The sequence below is a fragment of the Malurus melanocephalus genome, unplaced genomic scaffold, assembly GCF_030028575.1.
Source record: "Malurus melanocephalus ecotype Western Australia unplaced genomic scaffold, MMel_1.1 scaffold_357, whole genome shotgun sequence".
Taxonomy (NCBI): Eukaryota; Metazoa; Chordata; class Aves; order Passeriformes; family Maluridae; genus Malurus; species Malurus melanocephalus.
In genome coordinates this window covers 186,420-200,693 of record NW_026623589.1, presented here as the reverse complement: position 1 = coordinate 200,693, position 14,274 = coordinate 186,420, and positions in this window count along the sequence as shown.

Below are 14,274 nucleotides of genomic sequence, written 5' to 3'. Positions count from 1 at the left end.
AATGTGCAGCAACCAATGCACTTAGTGAAAGGTGAAATAGCCCTTAGCTTCTAATACATATTATACAGGAAGTACAAAGATGTCAATTTTGGCTCTCACAGCAAAAATTGAATTTATTTGAATGGGACACTCTTCTGGTGAGGGAAGCCTGGTACCRGAAAGCCCAAGGAGTCTTTTGCTGTGTTTTCTACTTCTGTTATAAATTATTAACTACTGTGACTTTCTCCAAACAAGAAGTGTCATAAAATGTCCGTGCAAGGTAAAGGAGAGTTGTGTGGACAAGCTGCCCCACTCCTTCTCCCTTACCTTGGTCAGAGTGAGAAGCCAGGACCTGGATTGCCTGCAGGCAACCCCTGACCCATCACATCACACCACTTCCAACATCTCTCTGCACTGCACCTTCTCAAGTTGCCATTCTCTTTTCCCCTCAGGGAATAGTCCTTGCTTTCACTCAGGGTAAAAAGTGCCTCCTGGGACCTTAGTCAATATTAATGTCATGTATTAATATGGCAAGTGCACTCAAAGGTCAGTGGAGAAATCAGAAACCCAGTCAAGTTTTCTGCTGTGCTGTATTTACAGCCTAGAATTTCTTCATGGTCCTCCATTCATCCCACAGCTTCTACAAAATGAAAAGTCTCTTGGAGACACAATTTAAAAACATATAGAAAAACATACAGAAACACATATTAAAAAAATACCTTTTTTTTAAATTTAAGGAATGGAAGCAAGATTGCTGTTACTGATAATTTTTATTTTGTTCCTCAGTGAGTTTTCTAGAACATAGTCTATAATATAGTTAAAAACCTCAGTCCTGCATAAGTGATGACTTTCTTTTCTTCCTTTTACATTGATACAATTAACCATAGTGAAACAAATTGCAGTGATATCTCAGGTAAGCGATCCAAAAGAAGTTTAAATCCCTTGCAAGAATACAATAAATTCAAAAGCTTTGTTCTTTTTCAAGTCAAAATTTGTAATTCTTCCTTGTTCTGGATACATAGTTTCCTCTTGATGAAGAGTAGATGATCTCTTGATGCTTAAGTTCCCTGCTTTCTCTTACTCAGAAAACACTTTACACAGCTTTGGGAAGGCAGCCTTCAGTAATGAAAGGAATGGGAATGATAAGGGTTAATTAGGTTCAGTCCTCTCATTTCTCTCCCAGAATGGCACAGGCAAATATCAAGGGATACCCAGAGGATTTTCAGCCCAGCAGGGCTTTCCTGCAAACCTTGCTTAGCTTCCCTACTCAGCTTTGCATTTTATTTTAGTTTCAATAAGAAAGGATGGCTCTCCTTGTATTTTGATCTTTGCTGATATGTAAAGATTTGTAGTGCTGCCTTCAGGCTACTGCAGGGACCCTTTTGACAGGCCTGGGAAAGCTCAGGAAGGTGTTCCCTACTGCCCATCTGGCTTTTTCACCTCAACAGTCTTCAGCTTGGTTCAACCTTGTGTTTGCAGGAATTTCTTCAAAAAGGAAGGAAAATTTAAAAAATGACACAGGTTTCAGCAAATCAGCATGAAACCACATTTTTTTTCTTACTTTAGGATGGACTTTTTCAAGAGAAGGGATGCTCAGGGAAAATAACATATTGTTTGTAGAATTTTGGTGATATTAAGAAGCAATTGTGCCTGAGAAGCAAAACCATTTACAGTGAGTACTAAACCGCTTCTCTGCTCCTTTGCTTTTTAATCAGAATATTATCCYGTCATTCTTTTCCTTTTCTCATTGTAAATCTTCACCACACCCTTGTACTTTTCCTGTCTTGCCTCTTCTTTTCTTGTTTTAAAGCACCTTTCACAATTTGCAAAAACAAGCTTATGTTTACACATTTGAAAGACATTAAACTTATTGAAATTTCATTATCTACTGTTTAGCATTCAAGAAGCTAGGCTTTTAAATTTGTATGAGCAGCATATGGGTGGACCTTCTCCCCAAGTCTTGCCTCTTTGTTTTTACTTTTTTTTTAATTCATTCTGTACACAACTGGTATTTAGAATTACTGCTTTGATCCTGAACACTCTATGAACTCACTGAAAAATTAAATAACCACMTCTGTAAAACAATTGTAAATACTTCTAGTTGTTAAAAAAAAAGGTCTTCATGCTTCATTTTTATGAGAAAGGAATATCACCGTGAAAATATTCAGTMTTGTAATCAATAAACATAACCTTCCAGTGTGTTATTACAGACCTTCATTTGTCTTCAGGTTTTACTTGCAAACATTATTGGCTGCATAGCATGAAGGTCATTTTATGTAAAGTACAAGTATCAGATGTGACAAAGGTAACGTGCTACCAGAGTATCCGTGTTTCCAGAAAAATGTTATAATAAGCTACTAAAGAGTAAAAATAAATAATCATTCTGAACTGCGTTAGCTTTTACAAATGTCATTTTTATGAAAATAGTGGCTGAAAAGTGAGAGTTATTCCKAGTTTTTGCTCTATGTACTATTAATATTGTCAAACCTGATGTTTGACATTTCAAATACAAAAGAAAAATTTTTCGGTGCTTTCAGCTTCTTAGCAGGAACACAAACATCCCAAGTGGAGGAGTCAGCTCTCAGATTTATCTATTCATCTGATTTTCATCCAACATAAAGGATGGTGTTTTCTGAAGAGACGAGTTTAATTTTGTTTTCGTGGCYGTTCTACAGTACTTTGTTTTCAACATGTCAGCATTTGGAAACTAAGCTGTTTTGCTGGAAATCTGGGCACAGTATCTCATCTAAATGCAGCCAGTTTAGCAATAGAGACTGAAGAACTCTCTGTTCAGGCCAGATGCTTGCAACATCTCTAAACGTTCTTTGATTAACTGAGGTGAAACCATTCTGTATAACAGGGTCAGCACACACAAGCTTTCATTATTTTCTTCATTTACATCAATTAGAATTATGGAGGGCCTGGGGCTACTGCTGACTTCTAAAAACATGATCTACTTCTAGGTGATGTTTAAATAGAGCACCAGAAAGACCACATCATATTTCATTAACAAATAAAACTTTTAYTCCTTTCATCAATGACAGCAAGATTTATATTAGGTGCAATGCTAAAGCAAGTCATTAACATATATCACTCAAGGTGGTCAAACTCTGCAGAACTARAGCTTGGTGTATATCACAACAGTCAATCCAAAGATAGTGAATTTCATTTTTGCACAGACTGCATTSAAGAAAGAATGAACATCAGCTCCAGCAGCTTTTTTGAACTCCGGTTTTCTTTTTATTACATYTTACTTCAGTGGTGTGCAAACCACTGCTTTTTATTATGGCTTAAACTGAGAATGCCTTTACCAGACTGAAAAAAAAAWTTAAAAAATTGCGTTCAGTTCCTCTACCTTGAAAGTTAGATGAAAGGAGTAACTCTACCAGACATGGAGGTGACATAGTATATCACATGTCAGAATCAGAGAGGTATTCCAGGAGTGAACCAAAAGAAACATGGTATTGATAATACTGTAATTTTCTACGGTCYAGTGTGCAACAGCAGACATCTCTCCTGTGGATGTTGTATTCAAGGTGAAATCAAAGCCACATTTTCTTTTTTTAAAATGTAAGTTATTGCAAGTCACTATAAACTTGTCCAGAAAAGCAAAATTTGATTCACCAAGAGTTTTATTAACTTACACAAGCTATTTTCTTGCAGCAAGATTATTASCGCAAATATAGTGAACATTTTTACAAATTTTAATTAAATAATTTTGAATGGTACAGTAAGATGGTTTGTTAAATAACTTTGGGTCCATGCTGTGGCTGTAAATTCAAACACACAGGGCAAAACCTAACTATCTCTTCCTTTGTAAGGAAGGGCTTGATTTCAAATATTTTTTCCTATTTCCTTTCCACGTGTCTGTAACACCCTCTAGCCTCTAAGGCCGCAACCTTATTTTACTGGTGGATAGAGACTGCTAGTAGAAACGGAGCTGAGAGATATATATTTTCCACTACATTTACCTGAAGTAACTAGTAAAGRCAATGCCTGACACTGATCACATTTGAATATGCTTGTTGCACATTAATTCTAAACYAGAGGTGCTCAGTTTTTCAGTTTTCTAATAGCATAACTCTAACATTCTAGAACAAAGTCTTGTCTGCAATTCACGGAACAAGTTAATGTTCTAGTCTTTCTCTCAAACTTTAGATTGTATCACATACAGGAATTAGATGTCTGGATAAAACTGTTAGAGCCAAACTCAGGCCAAGAGAATCAAGAAGAAAGAAAGAAGAAGGAATTTGGTTTTGATATGGTGGAGAGAACACAGTTGTATTCAATATAGCAGAAAACCTTACTTAAAGAGATGAGAGAGAAAAGTTAGCTCATAAGTAACAAGAAGAATTGGGAAGGCAAAGGGTGGAGGATGACAAGCTGGTTGTTATGATTTTAATGGCTGTTCAAGAATGTTGGGGTCTTACCAGACAAGCCAGAAGCTATTAGAAGCCCTCTCATGTCTGTTACTGTAGATGTTTTTCTAGCTCATTTTACGCAGGATTTTGTTTGTTTTGGTACTGCTTTCTGTTTTCATATTGCCTAGTTCAACTTTATGGGGCAGCTTGAGAACCTGTGGACCTTACAGTGTACTGCTTCACACATCTGTGGCAAGAGAAGAGTACTTGGGCTCAGAAGAAGTGTTTGACTGGRCTTACTCAAATAGTGCCAAACAGATTTCTTATGATAAGAACATTTGAGACCATGCTGAATGCACAGCTCAGGACTCCAGCAAACTGAGTCATGTCTGAGTAGCATTTACCAGCAGAAAAAGGCACTGCTGCTCTGCCTGTGCTGTATTAGATGTCTTTAGGATTACTCTGACTACAACTTAGTTCTAGGATCTGTAATTAGCAAGTCCTAAGAAACTATATACTATGAGAAGTCTATTAGCAAGTYGTAAGAAACTATAAACTACCTGGAAGCTCTGTGGCTGGTAGATTCCAGCCTTTCAAATTTCCCTTTAAGTTTGAGGTAAAATGCATGTGGAAAATACAGGTTTTATTTGGTAGTTAAGGCTGTGTGTCATCCAGATGGATAGGTTTTTCATTCCATCTGTTGTCATATAAAGGATGCCCTAAGAATATATATATATATATCTGCCCATATATATCTGCCCTAAGAATGCAGACAATTTTCCCATGTGATGAGTTGCTTTATGAACAATAGATAGCTTAAACAAACACAGACAGTGCAGCAGTTAGGTACTGAGGTAGTAAAGATTATCACAGAGTACAGTTTTCTCAGTTCATCTACAAAACTTAAAAACCTTGTCAGTAATTCCCAAAAACTGGTGTATTTTCCCTGATTTCCTGTTCCATCTCAACACTTTCTAAAAGCTTTAAACAAACAATGGTTAAATTTAYAAATAAATTCAAATATGTTGTACCATGACTGTACTAGAGAAAACAGCACTTGAACACCTAATCCCTGGCTGGTAATGAACACCAGAGCACTTCCTKCAAGCTGAGCTAGAAAACAAAGGCACAGAGTTCATTATATATATTATATATTACAGTTGTGACTGTACAAAATCTGGAGGGATGGGAGAGGGAAGTGAATTTGCTGCCATATGATGCACCAGTATATGAAATTATGACAGGATCTTCGCTCCAGCAGATACTCTGTGTTCAGTTCCTTTTCCTGGTGCTGGAAAGGATTTTTTTTTTACACAGAACTTTGCCCTCAATTGATATTATAATGATTCTTGTAATTTTGGTCTTTCTCTCTATCTGATCTGATATGTTAGATGTTGACAGTAAGTTTTAACATATGTTTCTTCTGTAGATTTTGACAGAGTGCTGTTATTTCCTGTATAATAACAGTTTCAATTTCCTGTTCACCATTTTGGTTTTTCATACAGTGATCACAGAATAAAATCTTTAGGGAAGACTGAATACAGTTTGATCTATAAAGATGGCTGATTAATGAAATGATTAAACTCATTCTTTGTAGCTAAGAGATAAAGCTGAAATGATTGCACATTCTTCTTCCTTTAATAGAGCTGGTTTCACRACTATCAAAAATAAGGCACTCTGTTTAAGAAGATTCAGAGTTTTTTTAGTCACAAACATGAACTTCATAGAAGACTGCAATTTAACAACACTACAAAAAGTCAACAAATCTTTACTCCTTTTCTGGCTTCAGGAATGCTAGAAAGATAATTTTTATGATTGAATTATTCTGTAAAACTTTTAAAATGTTGTTCATATATTTAACTTTAAAAAGACCCTTCTGCTAACAGTTTAGACTACAGAAAAATAATAGTTCAGATTACCAGCTATTATGACCTGGAATAGATCTGCTGCTTAGCACTGAAGCAGTTTAGACATGTTGAACTATATCTAAACTAAGAAATAATGCTGGGAACTAGAAGTGGGTCTCTCAGATGGGAGACTGCTACAGACTAGTTCTAATGTGATCCTGTGAACTGAATGCCTGCAGGCAGCTAAAGCACAGTCAGATTCCCTTTTGAAGCCTTATGGAGATTCATCTGAAAATAATAAATAACATTTGTTCTTCTGGGCACATTTCAGTGTGAACCAAAGCACCATAAAAGATACAATCAGTAGGATTCGATTCAAAAAATGCACAAATTACACAGGCACTGTAGATGCATCTTTCACAATTCTAGRCAATGTMMCTCTCCTGAGTCTGAAAAATAATTYTGTATAACTTCAGAAGTTAGGATGCTTGTTAAATCAGCTTAGAGTTCCCTCTTTTAAATTCTCTTCTAGTTTACATCCATAGCTCAGCAATAAGTTTAACACAGCTCTTTGGAAAGCCATGAGTACAGTCATTTGTACATCTTCAACGTCCAAACATGATGAGGCAACTCATAGCAACCTGGAGAAAAACCTTGCAGTCCTAGTTAAGACCTGTTTTCCCCAGCTATGGGATGTGACATGTGATGATTCCAGCATCCTCCGAAATGCACAAACAGGAACACCATTGTAGAGATATGGCAATGCTAATTATGTGCAATTAAGAAAAAAATAAATAATTACATGGAGTGAAACACAATATCTCTCCTGTAGAAGTGAAGGGCAATGTGGTGCATTTAGAAATTTTTTTTCCAGCATGAAATACCTAAGAAGAATATGACTTTTAAAATATGTGTAATCCCTTGAGTTTAGTCAGGCCAGTCATATTCTTCAAGTTAATCACAAGCCTGAGAGTTTTGCTAAATTGTGGCAGACATGTTTTGAAGATTTTAATAAATAATTMTGAATTAACTTGTGTGTTTTACTGTTTTCAGAACATCATTATTTCTCTGAGTTTGTTGTTTATTTCCTCTGGTATTGCAGGATATTCTTTAACTTAAGGGACCAATCATGAGCAGCTGCCTTTATGARTATTAATAATTTCATATTTTAAAATAAGCCGAGTCTCTCAATATTGATTCTTTTTTTCCCCTGTGATTGTATTGTACGAATACAGACAATTAGATTTACATGAAAATTTGAAATTTTACAGGAACACCTATTCATCTATCCTTATTTTCATGGCTCTCCGGAGAGAGAGCCTTCTGTCTCAGGAGAAACAGGATGATAATGTGTTGCAGAACACGCATGATGGTGCCAGATAAACTTCTGCCATTATGAAAAAGACACTCTTATATGTGTAGATATAATGTACAATATACATGAAGATCAAACTTCTTAATGGCAAAACTCCACTAAAATCAAGGATACTACAGCAAAGAGGAATTTGATCCTTGGCACTTATGAATAATTCCAGGKATCACAGATAAACCAGTGACTACATTCAAGGCTCATGCATTACTTCCTTCCTTATTTTAAAATAAGTAGGGTAAATATGAGATAATATGCTTTTGATTTCCTTTGACTTAAATACCTATATACTTCAACAGATCTGGGTTTTTTTTTTTTTCAGTCTCCTGACTGCCCACTTGCTTTGCCTTGTGGTTCTTTATGTTGGAGTACCCCACTTTAAGAGCATTTGATCTTACAGTTAAATGGTTACAAGGAAGATTTCCTATTAACAGTAGTGCTGTCTGTGCTTTGAAAAGGCACAGAACTCTCATCATGCTTGTAGCCAAAAGCAGGGACCCCTTTCCCTTAGACTGGCCCAATAACACATAAAAGTCTTCTAACACCAGGATGAAAAAGCAACTTCAAGCCTTTTCRCATTCTCTAAGGAGAGCATGTATTTTCAGTCAGAACTTCTGGTTTAAATTCTTGCCAGTCTGAGCTTCCTATGAAGCAGATGTTTTTGTGATATTGCTAAGCWTTTATAGGGCACTTCTGTGCTTTAGAGTGTGACTTTACATACTTCATTGCACAATCTGGGTAAGTAATGGCAGGTGGTCTTTGAGAAAACACACACAAATATACCTTCATTTTACTGAGGATAGGAATTAACCAGCTTTTCTGCTCCAGAACCAATATAAGCCATACCTGGAAATGGTGATGGGACAATAGAGCTGAACCTTCTCACAACTTGTGATGAGACTGAGGCTCCTGATGGTACGAGGTCTTGTCTTCAAGTTCTATTTATAAATCCTGTCATGACAAAGCTACTCTTTGGTATGAATTCATGTTTATTTCTTATTCATCAATGTTTGTAACATTGCAAAGAGCTGCTGATACTTTAATTCACTCTTGTCTTCACTCTAGGCTAGAAAAAGGAAAGTTTCCAGGTCACTCTGATTTCAGGATTAGTACATACTAGCCAAACAATATTAATTATTTATTTTCAGAAGTTTCCAGGCAACAGCATAAACACTGTTGAAATTTCCTTGGTGTATCAAGTAATGTAGGGCAGTAACGAGCCCAAGCTAAACCCTCTTGAAGGCAAAGACTGAAGGGCTCTGTGTTTTGTGACACATTTCAAGTAAATCATMATTCTTGTGTTGAATTCACCTATCCCATACTACAAATTTTGGGTGGTTTCTACTTGTTTGTTTTGGTTTGTTTTTAAATTATGTACTTGCCAGGTTTTAAATTAAACCTTTCAKGACTTCTGTAGGCTGGAAAGTTGGCTGTACATCATTGTGACTGAATATTGAACTAATCACTTCAGTTAACTGTTGGCTATCACTGACAAGAGGGGAACTCAATAAACCATGAATTAATTCAGAGCTCTATTCAGCTCAATTTGTTGCTGTAAGTTACCTTTTGTGAGTTACAATATCCACTTCCCAACTGAAAAGCTCTTRCTAAATCACAGCAGCAGCCAATTTCAGTCATGACCCATGCAGGGCTGCCCTTTTCTTTGTGGTATTCAGCTGCCATTCAAATCAACCCTTTTCATTAAATACACTGTACCCCATCCTATGAAAGCTAGTTTGAGACAAAACATTGCAACTGCATACTACTATTAAAAAAAATTGTGTATGCACCTTAATATTTTGTATATTTACTTGCACTGACAGGAAACCTAGGTGTTTATCCTTAAGAAAGATGAAAAATTGGGAAATACACTTTTACGTTAGAGCATACCTGAAATATGCACCAAATACAATGACTGTTCRTTTAATTCAGTATTCTGAGGTCTCATAAATGGATTCTTTTTTTTTTTTAACTGAGAAGATTAATGAATTTTTGTTTATGAATTGCTATCTGGAAAAGTTCCATAAACCATATTTTCAAAATAGTACATGTATGACATGGTTCACTAACTTTTCCCCGCTATGAATGGTCCTGCATTGTGATTAAGGAATTATTTCAAATATTGCAGATAAAAATATGTGTCCTCTATTCAAAGTGTGCAAATCAGACAACCAAAGAAGTCCTTGTGCGACCAAGAAACTCTGAACTCAGGAAAGTTTTGAAAGGGATGAGAGTTTTCTCAACTACCCAGCAGAGACACACACCATGTCCTTCTCAGTGAAGTAAGAGAATATTTTACAACAGAAAATAGGATAAACACAGCATAAGTAAAAGTTAAGTAATACAACCAAAGCAAGCGGAGATGCAAGAGATTTATTCCAATTAGTTTAGAATGTATTTTTTTTTATTTTTACATAAACTGTTCATTTAGTTTCCAATTTATTTTATGAATCTTTCAATTTTTATATTCTGAGAATGAAAATGATAGTATAGAGCATTCATTACTATCCATGTTTTGGAGTTTTCATTGAATTTTGCTGTTAAGAATGCATCTAAAACTCCTGTCACAGGAAATATTGGGCAGAAAGTTCTTTTCCTAGCACAAATTAAAAGAATGTCTTCAGAAAATTAGTATCTTTAGTATTTGTTTTTTTCAATAGATGGTTTTCTGTATGTATATACACTTTATTGTGAAAGATCTATTTTTAAATGTAAGACTTTCTTATTCTTAATTCTGCCACTAACTGCAGAATTAAGCACACTGTGTGTCACTGCATCTTCTTATTTGATTTTTTTATCTGTAAGCAAAAATACCCTATATGTAATATTTCAAAATAGTGAATATTCTTAAATTCTGATAGCTAAATACATTGCTGGATTTTTTTTATAGCTATGAAAGCCATCATATTCAGACTGCATGAACAGAAGTTTTTACTAATGCTCTGTGAAGCTTCCAGTCTCAGTCTGCCCACCGAGCTTTTGTGTGAAAAGCACAACAGCTTTCAGTCAGCTAGAGAGCTAGAATCTGTGTGCACTAATGATTTTGTAGATTACATTACTTTTCTAGATATCAGACACTTAGCTATCCATGTTAGCAAAGCTGTGCAAAAATCACTCTGGGGTAAGTCAATGACAGTTCTGTTGTTGGAGCTGCAGCCCCCCTCAATATGCTATTTTGTCTATAATTAGTTTTTCTTCACATTCATATTTAAACTGTCAGTGGCTGTAGAAGTAGCTAAAGGATCTTGCAATACTTGTAAACGCCTTGCTTGGCAGCAGCCACCACTGCAGAGTCATCATCCTGCATATGTTTCCATGCAGCCAACCTGCAGCTGTCAGGGTAGCTCATGAGCTAGCAAATAACTTTTGCACTCTCCAAAACAAAATTTTACTGCGTGCTTTATACCGAGGCTGTTAAGAAAACAGCACAAAACAGAGAAAACAGCTGAATTAACAATATCTAAAGAAGGGAAAAGGTGAGGTAGATATATACAAGCTGTGCTGCTATCCATCATGGAGTTGTTTTGAAGGAGAAAATGTCYCCATTTGTGAGATGTTTTTACCTGATGCACTTTTATTTTCCACAGATGCAATTTTCCACCTTCCAGGTTCGGGTAGATAACGAACAATTGCCCAAGTGGTTATTGTTTTGAGTGAAGAGAATGACCASGAAAAGGAAATATTGAAAAAAAACCTCCTCAGACATGCTACAGGCACTCTTAGTACAAATTATCATCTGTCTCTTTTAAACRCTTGGATGCAGGAAGGGAAAGCACAAATCTTTTCTTCAGGGTGACCAAAGGGAGAAAGGCTCCAAGTAAAGCCAGATCACCCTCTGAGCACTGCTGTGAACAGTTCCACAAGACAGCAGAGCTCTCTGGCAGCCCCCTGAGCTTTGCTCACCCTGGCTGGCACCGCCATCCTTAGCACCAAGGGACTTTAAAGCCAATGACACTGGCGAATTGCAGTGTCATTGATTTCATGCTCAAGGACCTTTGCTGAAAATCTGCCTGTATGACATTCTTACTCGATAAAATTCAATTGGTTCAGTGCTACCTTACTTTCTGTAAAGAATTCTTTTGCTACCCTCTCTCACTTTCTTTTTTAAAGTTTAGCTTCAGTGCCAGCAGCAAGGGTTTGATGGCTGGTACACAAGCACTCCCCTCACAATGTAATAGACACCTGACCCTTTCTGAAAAGATCATTAATCTGAATAAAATATGACTACATGAATTTATAAGTCATATTTTCTTTTCAAAAGCAATACAAACAAATGCTCCTTGTGTGTGACAGTCTAGGAATATAAAGTCAAAACTGTGTTTATCTAGATAAACAAATAGCTGGAGTCCACCATAAAACCTCAACTCAACCTCTGCACTCTAAACCTCCCGCTGTGTTCATCTGATCTTTTCTTGATGCTGGAAGTACAGAGGTACTTGCAAGTTAAGGGAGGCCATTTTAATCTCTGATTCTAAAAAGTTGTGTACTTGGTCTTGCAAAGGTTTTACATGAAACACATGAAGAGTTACTCTAGCAGAACCTGGAGGTGAGCACTTTTCTCCCCTTTCCCTGCTTTCCTGACTGAAAGTACAAGCCACAAGACTAAAGAATTTCTTTCAAATCCAGCCTACTTCCAGACAATGTGGTTTTAAATGTATTATATACAACAGCAATTTCAGTATGGAAAAAAAAAAAAAAAAGCTTTCCTTTTCCTGTCTAGCAGCATTTAAAGAGTGATTTTAGAAAAAACAGAAATGGTTTTGAATTGCTTGCAGCTGAAAAATACASCTAGCCATGATATTTTCTCTAGCCACTGACTAATTACATACATTTTTTAATGCTTTATAGGAGCTTCTGCTTTTGCCACAATTTGGAAGGGAGCCTGTTTGCTGAGGCTGACTGTTTACACGGGAATGCCACTGCTTTATGCTCTTCTTGGGACAGGGAGCAGGGTCAATACTGATTTACTCCTTCCAAACAGGATTCTGCACGGCAAGAGGGAAGGTGCAGGGCATGCTGCAGACTGAGGAGCAGAAATGCAGGCTCAGCAAATATCAATACAGGTGGAGATTAAGCACCAACTCTGCTTTATTCAAGGAGCAAAGAGGTGKGAAGGGTTTCTTTGGATCAGCCACAGTGACTCTATCCCAGACTTGGTAAATGGAAAATAATAATTCTGTGGTTTGTTTGTTTGTTTTATTGCTCTTGTTGAAGACTATAAAACAAAAAGCATTTCATGATTATGACCTCTCTCAGAAAGCCTCTGGGCCTTATGATTTGTTTATTTCTCTTTCCATTTTTCCATTTTTTWAACAAAGAAAACAACCTTGTAAAATGGCATAACTTTGTAGAAGTCATATATAAGTTGTAACAGCTAGAAAGATTTTCAATAGCAAATATTGTTTCTCAGGACTGCACCTGCCATCTATTTAGAGAAACAAGTGGAGGTTCTGCATTTTACACAGGCTTTTTACTAGGCTYCCCCAGCTTGTTCCCCATATATGCTTTTTCCTTTGCATTTTCTCAGGCAAAGTAAGTTTATCAGATTTTCAGCTTTTTGATTCTGCCTGTACAGCCTGTGCAGAGTCTTTTTATCTTGCACTACATCAGATAAGACTCAAAGGAGCAGGAGAGATCTACTGTGTCACACAAAATATCTTTTCTCTGTATTCWCCTGGCTTTGCTTCACTGCAGATTTTCTCTCAATAATGCAATTCTTCCATATATGCAGCTGACAAATTAGTGAGAACAGTATGCCTACCATGATGAAATTAAAAAGAAATATTGATGTCCAAACTTTATGGAGAAATAGAAAACAAAGCAAATTAGCAAAACTTCAGAAATTGAGATCTGCTTGAAATTTTTTTGTTGTTTTGTTTTGGTTTTTTTTTTCTGTTTTTTTATTGTTTACATGCACCTGGAAAGCTCAAGGTTTCACAGTAAAATCAGCTGCTCTGGAAAAAAAATTCAAGTAGATTGTTTCTATTTTCATTGAGGCAAAGCAGAATTTTGAAAAAGAAAATTATTTCTTGAGTATTGGGGCTGAAGAGAGATTCCTTCAGTGTCCTTGTTTGGACATTTTTTTTTACGTGTAGAAGACTGATGAGAGCAAAGGGCAGTTGTTCTTTTCTTTGGAATGCATGTATGATTTCAAATAAATAAAGATGCTTAACAAATGGAAAGATTAGTATTTCTGCACATTTTAAATGAATCATGCGTGACAGTAGCCTAATTCTTTTTATACAATCCAAGTTCACACAAAGAATGCATTAAACATGAGAAATGCATGGCTATTTTTACATATTCAAGACTTTTTAATGGAACATCAAAACCAGAAAATGTTCACAAGGATGAGGCCTTCTGGGAATATGCTATTATGTTTTTCATAAGAATAAATAATTCAAATTTTTGTCATCAAAAGTTTTTCTTTCAGGGTGCCCTATCTAAATTGTTATTTTGGTCTAGATACACGAGTTTGAGAGCATTGGACAGTTGCTGCTACAAAAATGGGAGAAGCTTTCCTCTTTAGTCTTAGAGCTGATATTCCTKTATTTCTTTATTGAATGCATGGTCTTCTTAAGAAATTTAATCCCAAAATAATCTGATTAATCAAAAAGCTATGGGAGCTATAATGACTTGTGCTAAACMCATTTTTATTGTACATTTCCACTGTAATGACAAGTGCTAATTTTTTCTCTCTCTGTACCAGAGTAAGAGC